This window comes from Lactuca sativa, chromosome 4 (assembly GCF_002870075.4).
Source record: "Lactuca sativa cultivar Salinas chromosome 4, Lsat_Salinas_v11, whole genome shotgun sequence".
NCBI classification, from domain to species: Eukaryota; Viridiplantae; Streptophyta; class Magnoliopsida; order Asterales; family Asteraceae; genus Lactuca; species Lactuca sativa.
Window position 1 is genome coordinate 382,442,243 of NC_056626.2, and position 13,944 is coordinate 382,456,186.

The 13,944-nt window shown below is 39.0% G+C and overlaps 1 non-coding gene across 1 annotated transcript; it reads left to right on the plus strand.

Annotated features, from left to right (window-relative positions):
* Positions 1–1,925: 1,925 nt before the first annotated feature.
* LOC111885888 (small nucleolar RNA R71) lies at positions 1,926–2,032 on the plus strand. Its single transcript, XR_002848254.1, has one exon. It is a non-coding gene; the product is annotated as a small nucleolar RNA R71 (small nucleolar RNA).
* The last annotated feature ends 11,912 nt before the right edge of the window (positions 2,033–13,944 follow it).

Sequence of the window (13,944 nt, forward strand, 5' to 3'; positions counted from 1 at the left end):
CTATACATTCACCATGAGCATTCTAAATTATGTACATTATAAAAGAATAAAACTATAAATTCTAATAAAATATGGTAAACAATAAAGAAGTGAAATCTTTCTTAAGTACACAATACAACCATTCTGATAGAATGTGATAGATATTGAACCTTTGTATGTAAATTTGATCAGAATAAAACTATAAAATCAGATGCAACCACTCAATTTACTTTTTAATGTCAAATAATCAACTATTTTGTGTACACACTCAAACATTCATCCATTCGATTTCCTAAAGAACTATGGAAAGAAAACGATTGAGTGGGAAGAGTCAATTTAAATGATTCATCACACATTTTATTATATACTGAGTTTCTTATATGAAAGCTAAGGCCTGTTCATTCTATGAGAATAAATATTACATAAAATATATGTTACCAGTAATTTTGACAGAATACATATTATATTACAGAATACATTCTCGTAGAATATGACATAATACATAGAATATGACATAAAAATAGAATACATTTTGACATAATACATAGAATATGACAAAATCCATGTCTAAGATTACTAGAAACTATGTTTTAAATATGGAATTAGTCAATTAATGAGAATTTGGCTTGAAACATCTCTTATGCATTCTATCGAACACCTTCTGTGCATTATCCAATTGTCTTAGCTTTAATCTGCAAGAATGATATCGTAAATATTCTCCCAAAATGGTTCTAAATATTCTTAAAAAGTATGAACTTAATCCAAATAAATTAAATTAAATCATCATGTTTATGAAATAACTAATCATAAGCAAAGTCAAAATAGATAAAATAAAGACCTTATTAGACTAACACCAGATCATATTAACAAAACTACATTGGCTGATTTTCAAATGCGTATAAATACTTGAATGAACGAAATATTTGATTCAAACATTTTAACAAACAGTTGGCGGGCAAAAATAGATGCCTTCTAAATCTGAAACTATGTGTGCGAAAAATAAAAATTTCTTTGCCGAAATCAATATTAACAAATATGATTTCGTAACAAATTTCTATGAAAAAGAATATGGAAATAAAACACTCAAAATACATACCTTCAACGATGATGAAACCTTAAGCTTCAAGCCTTGTTGTCACGATGTTTATATGTGCACCTTTCGGATTATTTCCGGTATTACTAGGAAGTCCACCCGGTCGTCTCTCATTTATTTGAAGTGCAAGTTGGCCTAGCTGTTTTTTCAATGTTGAGAATGGAGGCTTGCTGATTCCTAAGTAGAGCTTGCTGATCTTTCATCATAATTTGGTGCTCTTTAATCATGTTGTGTTGATCTCTCAACATGTTTTTGTTGATCTTCTATTGTAGCATCGGTATCGTTGTGCCTTTTTTTGGATGCAACTGCAAATCTTGTAAGCATATCTTTAAAGTCTAATTTCTTTTCTTGCATCGACTCCTCCTTTTGATAAAAACCTCTTGCTTTTTTGCTTATACTTTTCTTCCTTCGCCTTCTTCTATTCATCATATGGTATCCATTCTTTCTTGGGTTTTCACCAATCATCATCATATCTATCACCGCTTGAGTACCATACTTAGGCTTCACGGTTCCCGTTCTCATCAAGATCACAATCCTTAGTAAGATGAGGTCCTCTACAATTATCACATCCCACTCTAATGACATGGATGGATTGGTCCACCTTAGTCATTCTTCGATCCATGCTCTCCAATTTTGCCATTACTGCTACCATATCATCGGTTATAGCATTCACCACCTCTTGAGTTGAGTCATTCCTTGTGTTATGATATTCTCTAGAGTGCTTAGAGAATTCTTCAATGAGTTCCCTAATTTCAGCCGGATTTTTTTTGTTAACGGGCCTTGAGAGTCAAGGAGTTGTCTAGTGGTGATGTTTACCCCATCATAAAAGATCGATACTTCTTGTTTCATATTGAGGTCATTTTGTGGGCAATTCCTAATTAGACCCTTGTAGCGCTCCCATGCTTCATATAGCGACTCACCCATTTGTTGTTCAAATTTTGCAATGGCCTTTTTGAGTTTAGCAACTTTAGATGGTGGGCAAAATTGTTCTAAAAATTTCTCACACATTTTTGCCCATGTAGTAATCACACCCGGTGGTAGTGCTTTCAACCAATCCTTTGCGGCCCCTTTAAAGGTGACAGGGAGCATCCTCAACAACACCGTTTCTCTTGGTACATTCAGAATGTTAAAGTAGTCAGCGATGTCATTAACTTCATCGAGATGCTTATAAGCGTCTTAATGATCCTTTCCGGTGAAAGGAATCTCCTTTAATGCACAGAGGATGTACCCCTTAAGTTCAAATGTGGTAGTGGCAGGTATGGCGGGTTGCACAAGCTCCGGACCGGTCTTGTCTTTAATCCTCTTTTTGTATGCCTCCTTCGAGAGGTCGGCAATTTCCGCCATGGTGTTGTCGGGTTCGCCTTGTTGCTCACTTTCTTCTTCGTATTCAAACTCGTATTCGGTTACTTTTGGGATCGGATTTTCTTCAAAACTCTCAAACTTGCTTTCCTCGCTCTTTTGTCTGCTAGACTCACCTACTTTCTTGCTTTTCTTCTTCTCAAATACTGATTTAAGGTCCTTGAAATGTGATTTCATTGACAGGTTTGAGTCTTCAACGACTTTATCCTTGTTCTTCCTAAGAGCGGATTCCGGGTCTTCGAATGGAGGAACCAGAGGTGTGTTTGTACCGCGGGTCATATAATACCTGCAAGAAAACAAGAAACACGCGTAAAAAGAACAAAAAATGAAATAAAAACGAAATTGAAAAATTGCTTTGGACTCGAGTACCTATGACTGGACTCGACGAGTCAAAGATAAAACATAAAAAAAAAAATCAAAAATCCTAAAAACAGATAAACTAAAACTCAAACCTAATAACTAATTTACTAAAGTAGTAACTTTGTGTAAGATAGATCTCACACAAAGGATCGATAACACTAGCAATTAAAATTTTTATTTTTGAACTGTTCCCCGACAATGGCGTCAAAAACTTAATGTAACGCCCGTAGATTAGGGCTAGTTAATTTAGAGACGATAAACATCAAAAATGAATTTTTGATGAAAGATTATTTAGAATGAATAATCTTAACTAATTTATATTATATGTTACAAGGATTTCGTACATATAACGAACGGCGAAATCCGAGTTATAACGAAGAAGTTATGACCTGTCGAAGTTTCGCGACAGAACCGACACGACACTGAATGAAGTAAAAGGTGAATTTACGTTAGAGCGATATTTAGCCTTAGCGATCTAAATGAAAGTCGTAGAGTTCGTTAAACTGTGAGCGTGCATAGAAAGAACGTCCAAATCTGACTTCGTATGAGGAAGTTATGATTTTTCTAAGTTTCGACTTAGCGGTATGCAACTCGAATATTCGATTTGAGATCGAGTGGTTTTTAGCCGAAACAATCTAAACGAGAATCGAAGATCTTGTTGATAGTAGTGCAACGGTAACAAGACAGACGAAAATAGACGTCGGATGAAGAAGTTATGAATTTATAACGAAATTTTCTTGTCCTGGCCTACTAAAAATAAATAATAAGAATAAAGTCAAAATTAGCTGACAGGGTCTAAACGAAAGTTATAGAGTGTAGTATCACCTACGCGTGGATATAAAGAATGTCGAAAATGGAGTTTGTATGAGGAATATATGAATTTTTGAAGTTTATTAAATAATTAAAATATTAAATTTAATTATAAATTTCAATATTATCCAAAGGGAGGGGAGGGGAGTCAGCGACCTTATCCAGGTTATGCCCATCGTAACTAGAGATTACGCCCAGCGTAATCCTTCTTCCAGCACCCTATAAATAGATGTTGAGGGCTGCCGAGTTTTGGTGCTTCATTCTTCCCTTTCTCTCGCGTTTTTACCTTGTTTTGCGTGAAAGAAATATCCTGAAGCCCCAGTATCATTCCCGAGACCCGAAGCAAGTCCCGAAGCCCCGAACATCCCGAGAAGTGAAATTCCCGAGCCGAAGCTCTGCCCGCGAGAAGCCCGGTTTTTGTGAAGATCTCCCGGTTTCACCGAAGAATACTACTTCTACAAGTCGTAGCGCTGTCCGATCATCTTCTGATCAAGTGAGTGTATAGTTACTTTCTTCTAACACATAAATATAAAGTACTAGTTTATAACCTGTGAGAACCACGGTTACAAAATTAATTAAAATTTCATTGTAAAAATTCAAAATTGCTAATCAATTATTTTAAATAAATTATTAATTAAGAGATATTTTTATTAGTTATGTAAAATTATATTCGTTGATTCAAATAAATATGTGAAATTAATTTTTAATTTATATCGGATAACTTTTATTTGTGAATTAATGTAAACAATAATATAAAATTTAAAATGGAAAATAAATAGATTGACAAGTAATATCACATTAATTAGGAGGTCTAATAAATTTGAAATGAAGAATTAAATGATTGACAAGTGGCATCATATTAATTAGGATGTCTAATATGGTGACACATGGCAAAACAACTACTCTTTTATTAGTATAGGGATGATTAACTATGAAATACGTGCTATGTGTTATATATTATTTGTCTATTTGAGATGGGCTCAGAATTGATGTTTTTATACGGGTGTTAAATGATTTAAACTGTGTTTGTATTTATATCTACAAAAAATGTTGGGTAGAACTGTTGGGTTTTGAGCATTCTAACACTCCTAAGTGTACATGCAACCCTAAATACCTTGGATCTATGTTTTCTCTATTATACATACAAATATGAACATCCAAGGTATTATCCTAATCTAGCATACAAGACAATGAATATAACAAGATAGAATACATACCTCTTTCATGTAGAAAGTCTTCATGAAGCTTGAGTGCCTAGTGCCTCAAGTGTGACACCTCAAATGGTTCACACAACACCAAATACACTTGGAATAACTTTAGAGAATTCTACACTTCTTGAGAATTGGCTAGCCCTCATACTCACACATAATGCACGATTTCTTGATCCATGGGATTCTTTTGTATGGTGGCTATTAGGGTTACACCATGTAACTCATGACTTTACCCATTCCTCATGCTCCATGGATTTTAACCTCCATGGAGTATCCATGGGTCATCCCATGGACTTAGTCCAACATAAGGAATCTTGGATCATAAGCCCACATATATAAGAATAAATGATTTACACAATCAACCCATATATTTAATTAGTCTCCTTTTGATCACTTAATTAATTCCAAATTAATTCTTGATCAATACTAATTAAATAACCTTATTAATATATTAGAACTTATAATATATTACAAACCTTAAGTGTTATTTCTCTCATTATAGTCTATCCAAATGCATGATGCCATGCAACCCAAATGGACCATGCCGGGTCGGGTCAAGTCTTACCAATTATAGTTTTGGACTTAGACATTAATCCAACAGTCTCCCACTTGGATAAGTCTAAAACTATTATTGCGTATGACTTCAGGAACCGACTGGCAATCGTAGCTCTCAAAAGCTTATGTCGAACTCTGACCTTGTAGATGAACTCTGACCTTTGTCAATGACTTGTCCATTAGATAAGGGATCATATATTCCTCCATTCTAGATATCGTATGGACTGAGACATGGGTTATAATCATTCTCTCTGTCCATTTGTTGTTTCCCGATTTCCGATTTATGACGACTGACTAATTGAACAAATCAAATCAGTCCTGGCCCGGCCGAGCACTTCCATTTGTCATCATCAAATCATCGAAGGGCCCACAGATATCGCTTTTATCCCGAAGGTAAAAGGAATGGATAAACTTTGACTCATATGGCTTGTTCTACTACTTGTTAAATCATACACAAAGGCACGCTTTATAACACTGAGTTACCGAGTCCGTTTTCGTGCAATCAATGTACAACCAACTCATAGTAACAACTCATATCTCTAGGTTTGAAGAATATAAGATATTGTCGTCTCATGATCACTCGTGATAAAATCCATGAAGTGATTCCAATGAGCGCGGGTTGAATCCAATACTCAGAAATTATGAGCACTCATGAGTGTTGTAGCCCTTTGTCCAACACCTTAGACCTCTACAACCCAACTCATGACAGTCTTGATTCATATCTACTTCCAACATATGACCGACTGTGGATGGTTTAAATAACTTAGTCAATCAGAACAATGACCTAGTTATTCTGGAAGTCAAAACATGCAAAGTGAAACACAATAATAATCGAATCCAATATGGTATCAAAACCTATGAACATAAATAAAAAACCTTTTATTTATCACCATATGATTACACATTATTCATTGTATACTGTTTCAGCTATCAACTTTATTCTTGAATTTAAAACAATAGTAGTCCCATGCTCCAAGCATGTACACTATGTTTTCTAAACACTAGTTATGCCACATACCAAGTATGCATACTATGTTTGTCTATGATCTTTACTTTGTGAATTAGATCAATTGAACATAACTCCAATGATCCTCTTTCACAGTCCCAAATCCTTACTGCAAATGCAAGAATTCCAAATTCATGCCATTTACTGAAATCTGTTAGATTCTAAACTTATATGCATTGATCTTCTTGTAATGATTATGCACAAAGTCAGAAAGACTTGACAACAACCATTACAGAGCATTCCAAAGGAGATCAACTCCTTGGAAACATCCTTCTTGCATTAAGTTTCCTAATCTTACATAGATTGAATAATTTCTAACTTTGAAACATTTCCAGATTCCATTTTGACTATCACTTCTGAACAAGAGTTGCCTCCTTACAGATTATGTCAATATATACTTCCAACTGTCCTTGAGCAACCAATATTTGGTAAACCTTAGATTGTCCTCGACAATTGTTTAATCCTTTTAGTCATATCCAATTCTAAACCTTTTCCCTTCTTAATGCCCTAGGCATTTGGAAAATTTTAGAAAGGATGAATATATCACATGTAATCAATCCTATATCCGAAGCATATGGGACACGATTCATGATGTCTCACATAAAGACTAAACCAGTCTTTTGCTATAATATTTCCATTTCTATTTGCCAAGTTCTCATAATTTAGATTATGAAAAGGGATGCTGTAATCATAATCAAATTTTAGAACGCAAATAATGGACCCATATATAGAATTTCCTTATGTTGAGCCATTCCAACATGAAATTCATATATATATATATATATATATATATATATATATATATATATATATATATATATATATATATATATATATATCCTTGACTAAATGATTAAAACCTCACAATCTAAGCTTATAGATTTGAGATGAGGTATAATTTCCTCTCCCTTAATTATAGCAAAACAACTCTTCTCCAATTGAAACTTTTGTTTTCTATAATTAACATTGCTAACTTGCAATACTTATCATAATTATCATGCTCCCACTTTCATGATGATTATTATCATGACACTTATGCTCCCACTAGCTTTGACATGTACTCAGAAATCAACTGACTTTCTTACCAAAGTTCAGATTTCTGATACTAGATTGTTTTGATAAAACTTTATCAAAATCATACACCTTCCCTTAGATAGCACACTTGTTTGTCTAAACAATTATGAAGAGGGATGCCGTAATCATAATGGTTAGACCTTTTTGCCACTTCTCACAAGTCCAGGTTAGTGTGCCGGTAAACCACACACACTCCAATAACGACTTTGAGAATGCAAATATTACAATTGCTATCTAGCTAAAATCTACTTAGTGAAAGTTTTTCCTCACCATCATTTTCATGAATCGGAGAGAAACCTTATGACACTTAGATTTAATGGTGTATGTGTTCTTATCCATGTGAATTGTCAAACCCATAGTCACAAGACAAGGATAATGACAAATCCAAACTCATATGGACTGAACTCAATCTTAATTTCTTGCCATCTGGCAGCTCAAGGGCCTGCCATTGCTTCCAAGTTGTTATGCAACCAATTGAGAACTCTAAGAACTCATATGCAAAGCCAACTTTAACTGGAATGGGCACATAATATGTCAACACGATAGGTTATAAACCTCAAGTCGTGTGCTAGTGAAGAACTTTGGGTTTTATTCTTGATTCGTTCTTGAGACTTTCAAGACTCTTAAGACTCCCACTGTCCTCTTGACATATAAGACTTTCTTGTCAGTTATTCAAGAGATAGTGTGGATTCTAATCAAGACAAACACTTCACAAAATTGGCCTAAGTTGGTCTTTGTTTTATCCAAAAGATCACAACTTACCAATTTCAAATGTACAAGAGTAGAAAACTTTTACTCTTACATTTGACAAGTGTTTTAAACCTTCTTTAAGACATGTCACTCAAATTACAATCTTGGAGTATGACTCTAAGACTTGTATTGGAACGAAGTATGACTCATATTCTTGATTTAACCATTTCAAAAATTCAAGTTCCTCTTCTTAGTCATAAGAATGCACTAAGATTTCCTTAGAGAACTAATTGTGCTATGGTTTCTTAATCATTAAGATGATCACAAAACTGATACTAAAGTACTCTCCCATCTTTTCAGATTTGAGAAACTTTTATCTTTCTGCCTAAGTTGATTCTTGTTATTCGCTCTGCTATACATTGGAACCTTTTTCCAATGTCTCAGAATTTATTCTTAAGCTTGTAAGTATAACCATATTTACTAAACCTTAGTAAATAATGATGAATAGTCTTATCGATCTTTTGTGGTGGACTTAATCAGTGCACAAGAATGTGTACTCGATCCCTTAGTCCATTACTTGACTCACACATCCATGTGAACAAATAATTAGTCTTAATTTTTCAATACTTGAAAGTTCTCATTCATCATGCTATACAACTTGCATGATTCCAAGTTCCGGTCCAATTGAAACTTGGGTGATGAGAATCTTTCCTTATTTGGTAAATTTAGACATTACCACAAATGACATAATCAATTTCGTATTTCCACTCTTGCTATTAATGAAATCTTATAAGCAACAAATTTTTTCACCAAATGCCATTGTAAGGATATTTTAAAATAAATAAAATCTAAAATTTCTTTTTATTTTAAAAACTTTTCGGAAAAACTTATCCTTACAATCCATATGAAAACTTGTTATCTATTCCTAAGCAAAATATCATAACCCCTAAGAAGTAGCTCAAGAATCCGATCTTTAAACTATGCGATAGAAATCCATCTATGCGATCAGATTCAACATATTCTTTCTTTAAGTTTCTTCACTTTTCTTTGATTCTTAAAACATCACCATGTGACCCAGTCACATCATGTATCAAGAATCTCAGAATATAAACTTAGCTGTAACAGCTCAAATTTTCAAATGAATTTTTCATTAAAAACAAAACATCATTATTCGACAAAAGGGTTTTATTCCAAGTTTATTTCAAAAATATAAATAATAAATCTCCAGGATCTTCAACAGTGGCAGTGTGTACGTGTCACGCCGGCGCCTTTCCACGGTCATCACTAGTACCTGAAAAACATAAACACAACTAGTAAGCATAAATGCTTAGTGAGTTCCCCAGTATACGACTTACCCACATACGCCTTCCGGCCCGAACCTTTCGGTCCACATAACATTGCCTTCCGGCCCGTAATATAATCGCCTTCCGGCCCATAATATATATCGCCTTCCGGCCCGTATAGATTGCCTTCCGGCCCATGATAGTATAAAACATAATACATGTAACATAATACACATAACACATAAATCATATATCATACCGTCCTTTCTATCACATAGAGTCTCGCCTTCCGGCCCGTATAAGCATGCATCACATATAAGCACACATCACATATAAAGCATCTACCTCTCTAGACATAGTATGAATATAACACATACGACCTTCCGGTCTCACGGTCAAACCCTTCCGGGTGAAGTATAGTGAGAAGACTCACCTCGTAATATGCAAGCTATAGACTCTTCGAGTTACTCGCACACAATCCACTAATCCGCAGGTTCCCTATAATACCACATCCTTTGTTAATGATCTTATCAAACAAGACAACTGACCCTACTAAGTTACACACAGGTCAACGGTCAATCTTGACCAGACTCGTCGAGTGCAAAGGGTAACTCGACGAGTATAGACACCCTGACACCACTCGCCGAGTCTGAAGAACGACTCGACGAGTTCCAGCAGATCTTCAAGCTACTCGCCGAGTCTGAAGAACAACTCGGCGAGTCCTAGTGAACCTTCAAGCTACTCGCCGAGTCTGAAGAACGACTCGACGAGTTCTAGTGAATCTTCAAGCTACTCGCCGAGTCTGATCATTGGACTCGGCGAGTCCTCGCCATGCAGTCAATCCGCTGCCTCCTGTATTTCGCATGATTTCGAAGTATATAGATATAGGGCTTCCTGGACTTTCACATATACTATTACAGGGGTTTTTAATACTTATAACAATAATATAATCTAACAAATCCTTAAATGGGTTTCCTAAACCCTAACTCGCATACAACGTAAAAGTTACAGATTTCGATCCGAAGATTACCTGGAAACGTGTTCCCTGTGTCTCCAAACCTCCAGTACTCGATTCCTTTGATCACCACCTTGCTCCTCCTTGTCTAACAATCTCTTCAAGCCCTCTCAAGTCCTCTCTCTTGCTTCAGATGCTCACACACTCCCAAGGGATCTTCAACCGGCCAAAAGATGCGACATGACGGCCATAAGATCGTTATATACGGTTCAGAATCAAAACGGCTAGGGTTTCAGCTGAACAGCGTCGACTCGCCGAGTCCCTATTGGACTCGTCGAGTCCAGTCGCGAATCTGTGACCAAGACCGCGGTCCTACTCGGCGAGTCAAGCACCAACTCGCCGAGTCCCCTCCTAAATGTGCCCCCAAAAATAATTTAAAGGAATACCTGAAATTCCGGGCTGTTACAACTCTCCCCCACTAGAACTAGACTTCGCCCTCGAAGTCTCATTCTGCGAATAACTCCGGATGTTGCTCCCGCATTTCTCTTTCCGGCTCCCAAGTCATCTCCGATCCCTTCCGATGTTGCCACTGAACCAACACCAGAGGTATCTCCTTGTTCCGTAGAACCTTGATCTTCCGATCCCTGATAGCTACTGGTCTCTCAGCGTAATTCAGGCTCGCATCCACCTGAATATCTTCTAACGGAACCACTGCCGCTTCATCGGCTATACACTTCCTCAACTGTGATACGTGAAAGGTATTGTGAATCTGACTCAGCTCCGCTGGCAACTCCAACCGATAAGCCACCCGGCCTACCCTTGCAATTACCCGAAATGGACCTATGAACCGAGGCCCCAATTTGCCCCTCTTTCTGAACCGAATCACTCCTTTCCAAGGAGAAACCTTTAGGAGAACGAAGTCGCCGACCTGGAATTCGAGCTCGGATCGGCGTCTGTCCGCATAACTCTTCTGTCGGCTCTGGGCGGTCAATAACCTCTGCCTCACTCGCTGAATCTGCTCGGTCGTCTGAAGTACAATCTCTGTACTGCCCATCACTCTCTGTCCCACTTCTCCCCAGCAAATGGGAGTCCGACACCTCCTACCATACAACAACTCAAAAGGTGGCATACCTATGCTCGAATGATGGCTGTTGTTGTAGGAAAACTCAGCTAACGGCAGGTGCGCATCCCAGCTACCCCCGAAGTCTAACACACACGCTCTAAGCATGTCTTCCAATGTCTGAATCGTCCGTTCGCTCTGACCGTCGGTCTGGGGATGGTATGCGGTACTAAAATGCAGCTTAGTACCCAACTCCTCATGAAATTTCTTCCAGAACCTGGAAGTGAAACGTACATCGCGATCCGAAACAATCGAAGTCGGCACTCCATGCCGAGATACTATCTCTCTCACGTACAACTCCGCCAACTTCTCTGCTGATGAACTTTCACTAATGGCAAGGAAATGTGCACTCTTTGTTAGCCTATCCATAATCACCCAAATCGCATCGACTCCCCTGGCAGTTTTCGGCAATTTGGTGATGAAATCCATCGTGATCTGATCCCACTTCCACTCAGGGATCTCCAAGGGTTGCAACTTACCGTGCGGTCTCTGGTGCTCGGCCTTAACTTTACGGCAGGTCAAACACCTCTCCACGAACCAGGCAACGTCTCTCTTCATGCAAGGCCACCAGTACTCCTTTTTCAAATCCAGATACATTTTCGTAGCACCGGGATGGATCGAGAATTTCGATCTATGTGCCTCCTCCATCAAAATAACACGCGTACCGCCCACGAATGGCACCCAGATCCGACCCTGAAATGTCAGAAGTCCCCGCCCATCCGTAACGAACTCTGAAATCAACCCGACGACCCGCTCCTGTTTCTGCATCCCAGACTTCACAACCTCGGCCTGTGCCCCACGAATAGTATCTAATACCGGAGTCATCACCGTCAATCTCAAACATACGTCCCGCAATGGAGTACCCTCCGCCCTACGACTCAATGCATCGGCTACCACATTAGCCTTGCCTGGGTGGTATAGGATCTCACAGTCATAATCCTTAACCACGTCTAACCATCTCCTCTGACGCATGTTTAGGTTGGGTTGATCCATCAAATACTTCAAACTCTTATGGTCCGTGTATATGGTACAACGAACTCCGTACAGGTAATGAGGCCAAATTTTGAGGGCGAACACTACTGCCCCCAACTCTAGGTCATGCGTGGGATATCTCGCTTCGTGAGGCTTCAGCTGCCTCGATGCATAGGCTATCACATGGCCCCTCTGCATCAACACTGCACCCAGTCCTGAAATCGACGCGTCGCAATATACGACAAAGTCCTCCATCCCTTCCGGAAGAGCTAATACTGGTGCTTCGCACAGTCTCTGACGAAGTGTCTCAAAGGAAGTCTGCTGCTCGGGTCCCCATGAGAATGTAACACCCTTTCGGGTCAATTTGGTAAGTGGCACCGCGATCTTGGAGAAGTCCCTAATGAACCTTCGATAGTACCCCGCCAACCCAAGGAAACTCCTGATCTCCGAAGGTGACTTCGGTGCCTCCCATCTCATCACCGCTTCCACCTTGGCCGGATCGACCAATATCCCTGCCTGATTTACAACGTGCCCCAGAAATTGAACTTCCCGTAACCAAAAGTCGCATTTGGAGAATTTTGCATATAGCTTCTCCGACCTCAGTACCTCAAGGACCTCCCTCAAATGTCCCTCATGCTGCTCCCTCGACCGCGAATACACCAGAATGTCGTCGATGAATACAATCACAGACCGATCCAGCATCGGCCTGCATACCCTGTTCATGAGATCCATGAACACTGCTGGGGCATTGGTGAGCCCAAAAGGCATCACCACGAACTCGTAATGCCCATACCGCGTCCTAAAGGCTGTCTTCTGGACGTCCTCATCCCGCACTCTCACCTGATGGTACCCTGATCTCAAATCAATCTTGGAAAACCAAGATGCCCCTTGCAACTGATCAAATAGATCATCGATCCTCGGTAACGGATAGCGATTCTTAACTGTCACCTTGTTCAGCTCCCGGTAATCGATACACATCCGGTGTGAACCATCCTTCTTTTTGACGAACAGTATCGGTGCTCCCCACGGCGAGCTACTCGGCCGAATAAACCCCTTCCCCAACAACTCTTGAAGTTGCGAGGACAATTCTTGCATCTCTGGAGGTGCAAGACGATATGGCACCTTCGCAATAGGCGCAGCCCCTGGAACTAGATCGATACCAAACTCCACTTGCCTCGCAGGAGGTATTCCCGGCAAATCCTCGGGAAAAACATCTGGAAACTCGCGCACCACTGGAACCTCCTTCAATGTCTTCGGTCTCTCGGAACTCTCCCGCGTATCCATCACATACGCCACAAAACCGTTACACCCCTGCTGTAGACATTGCCTCGCCCTAGCGGCCGAGCAAAAAGCTGATTCCGAACGGGTACCCTCGCCGTATACCGTAAGAACTCCCCCACTAGGGTCTCGTATAGTCACCAGCTGACGCTCGCAGTCGATGACAGCGCTGAATCGGCTCAACCAGTCCATGCCTACG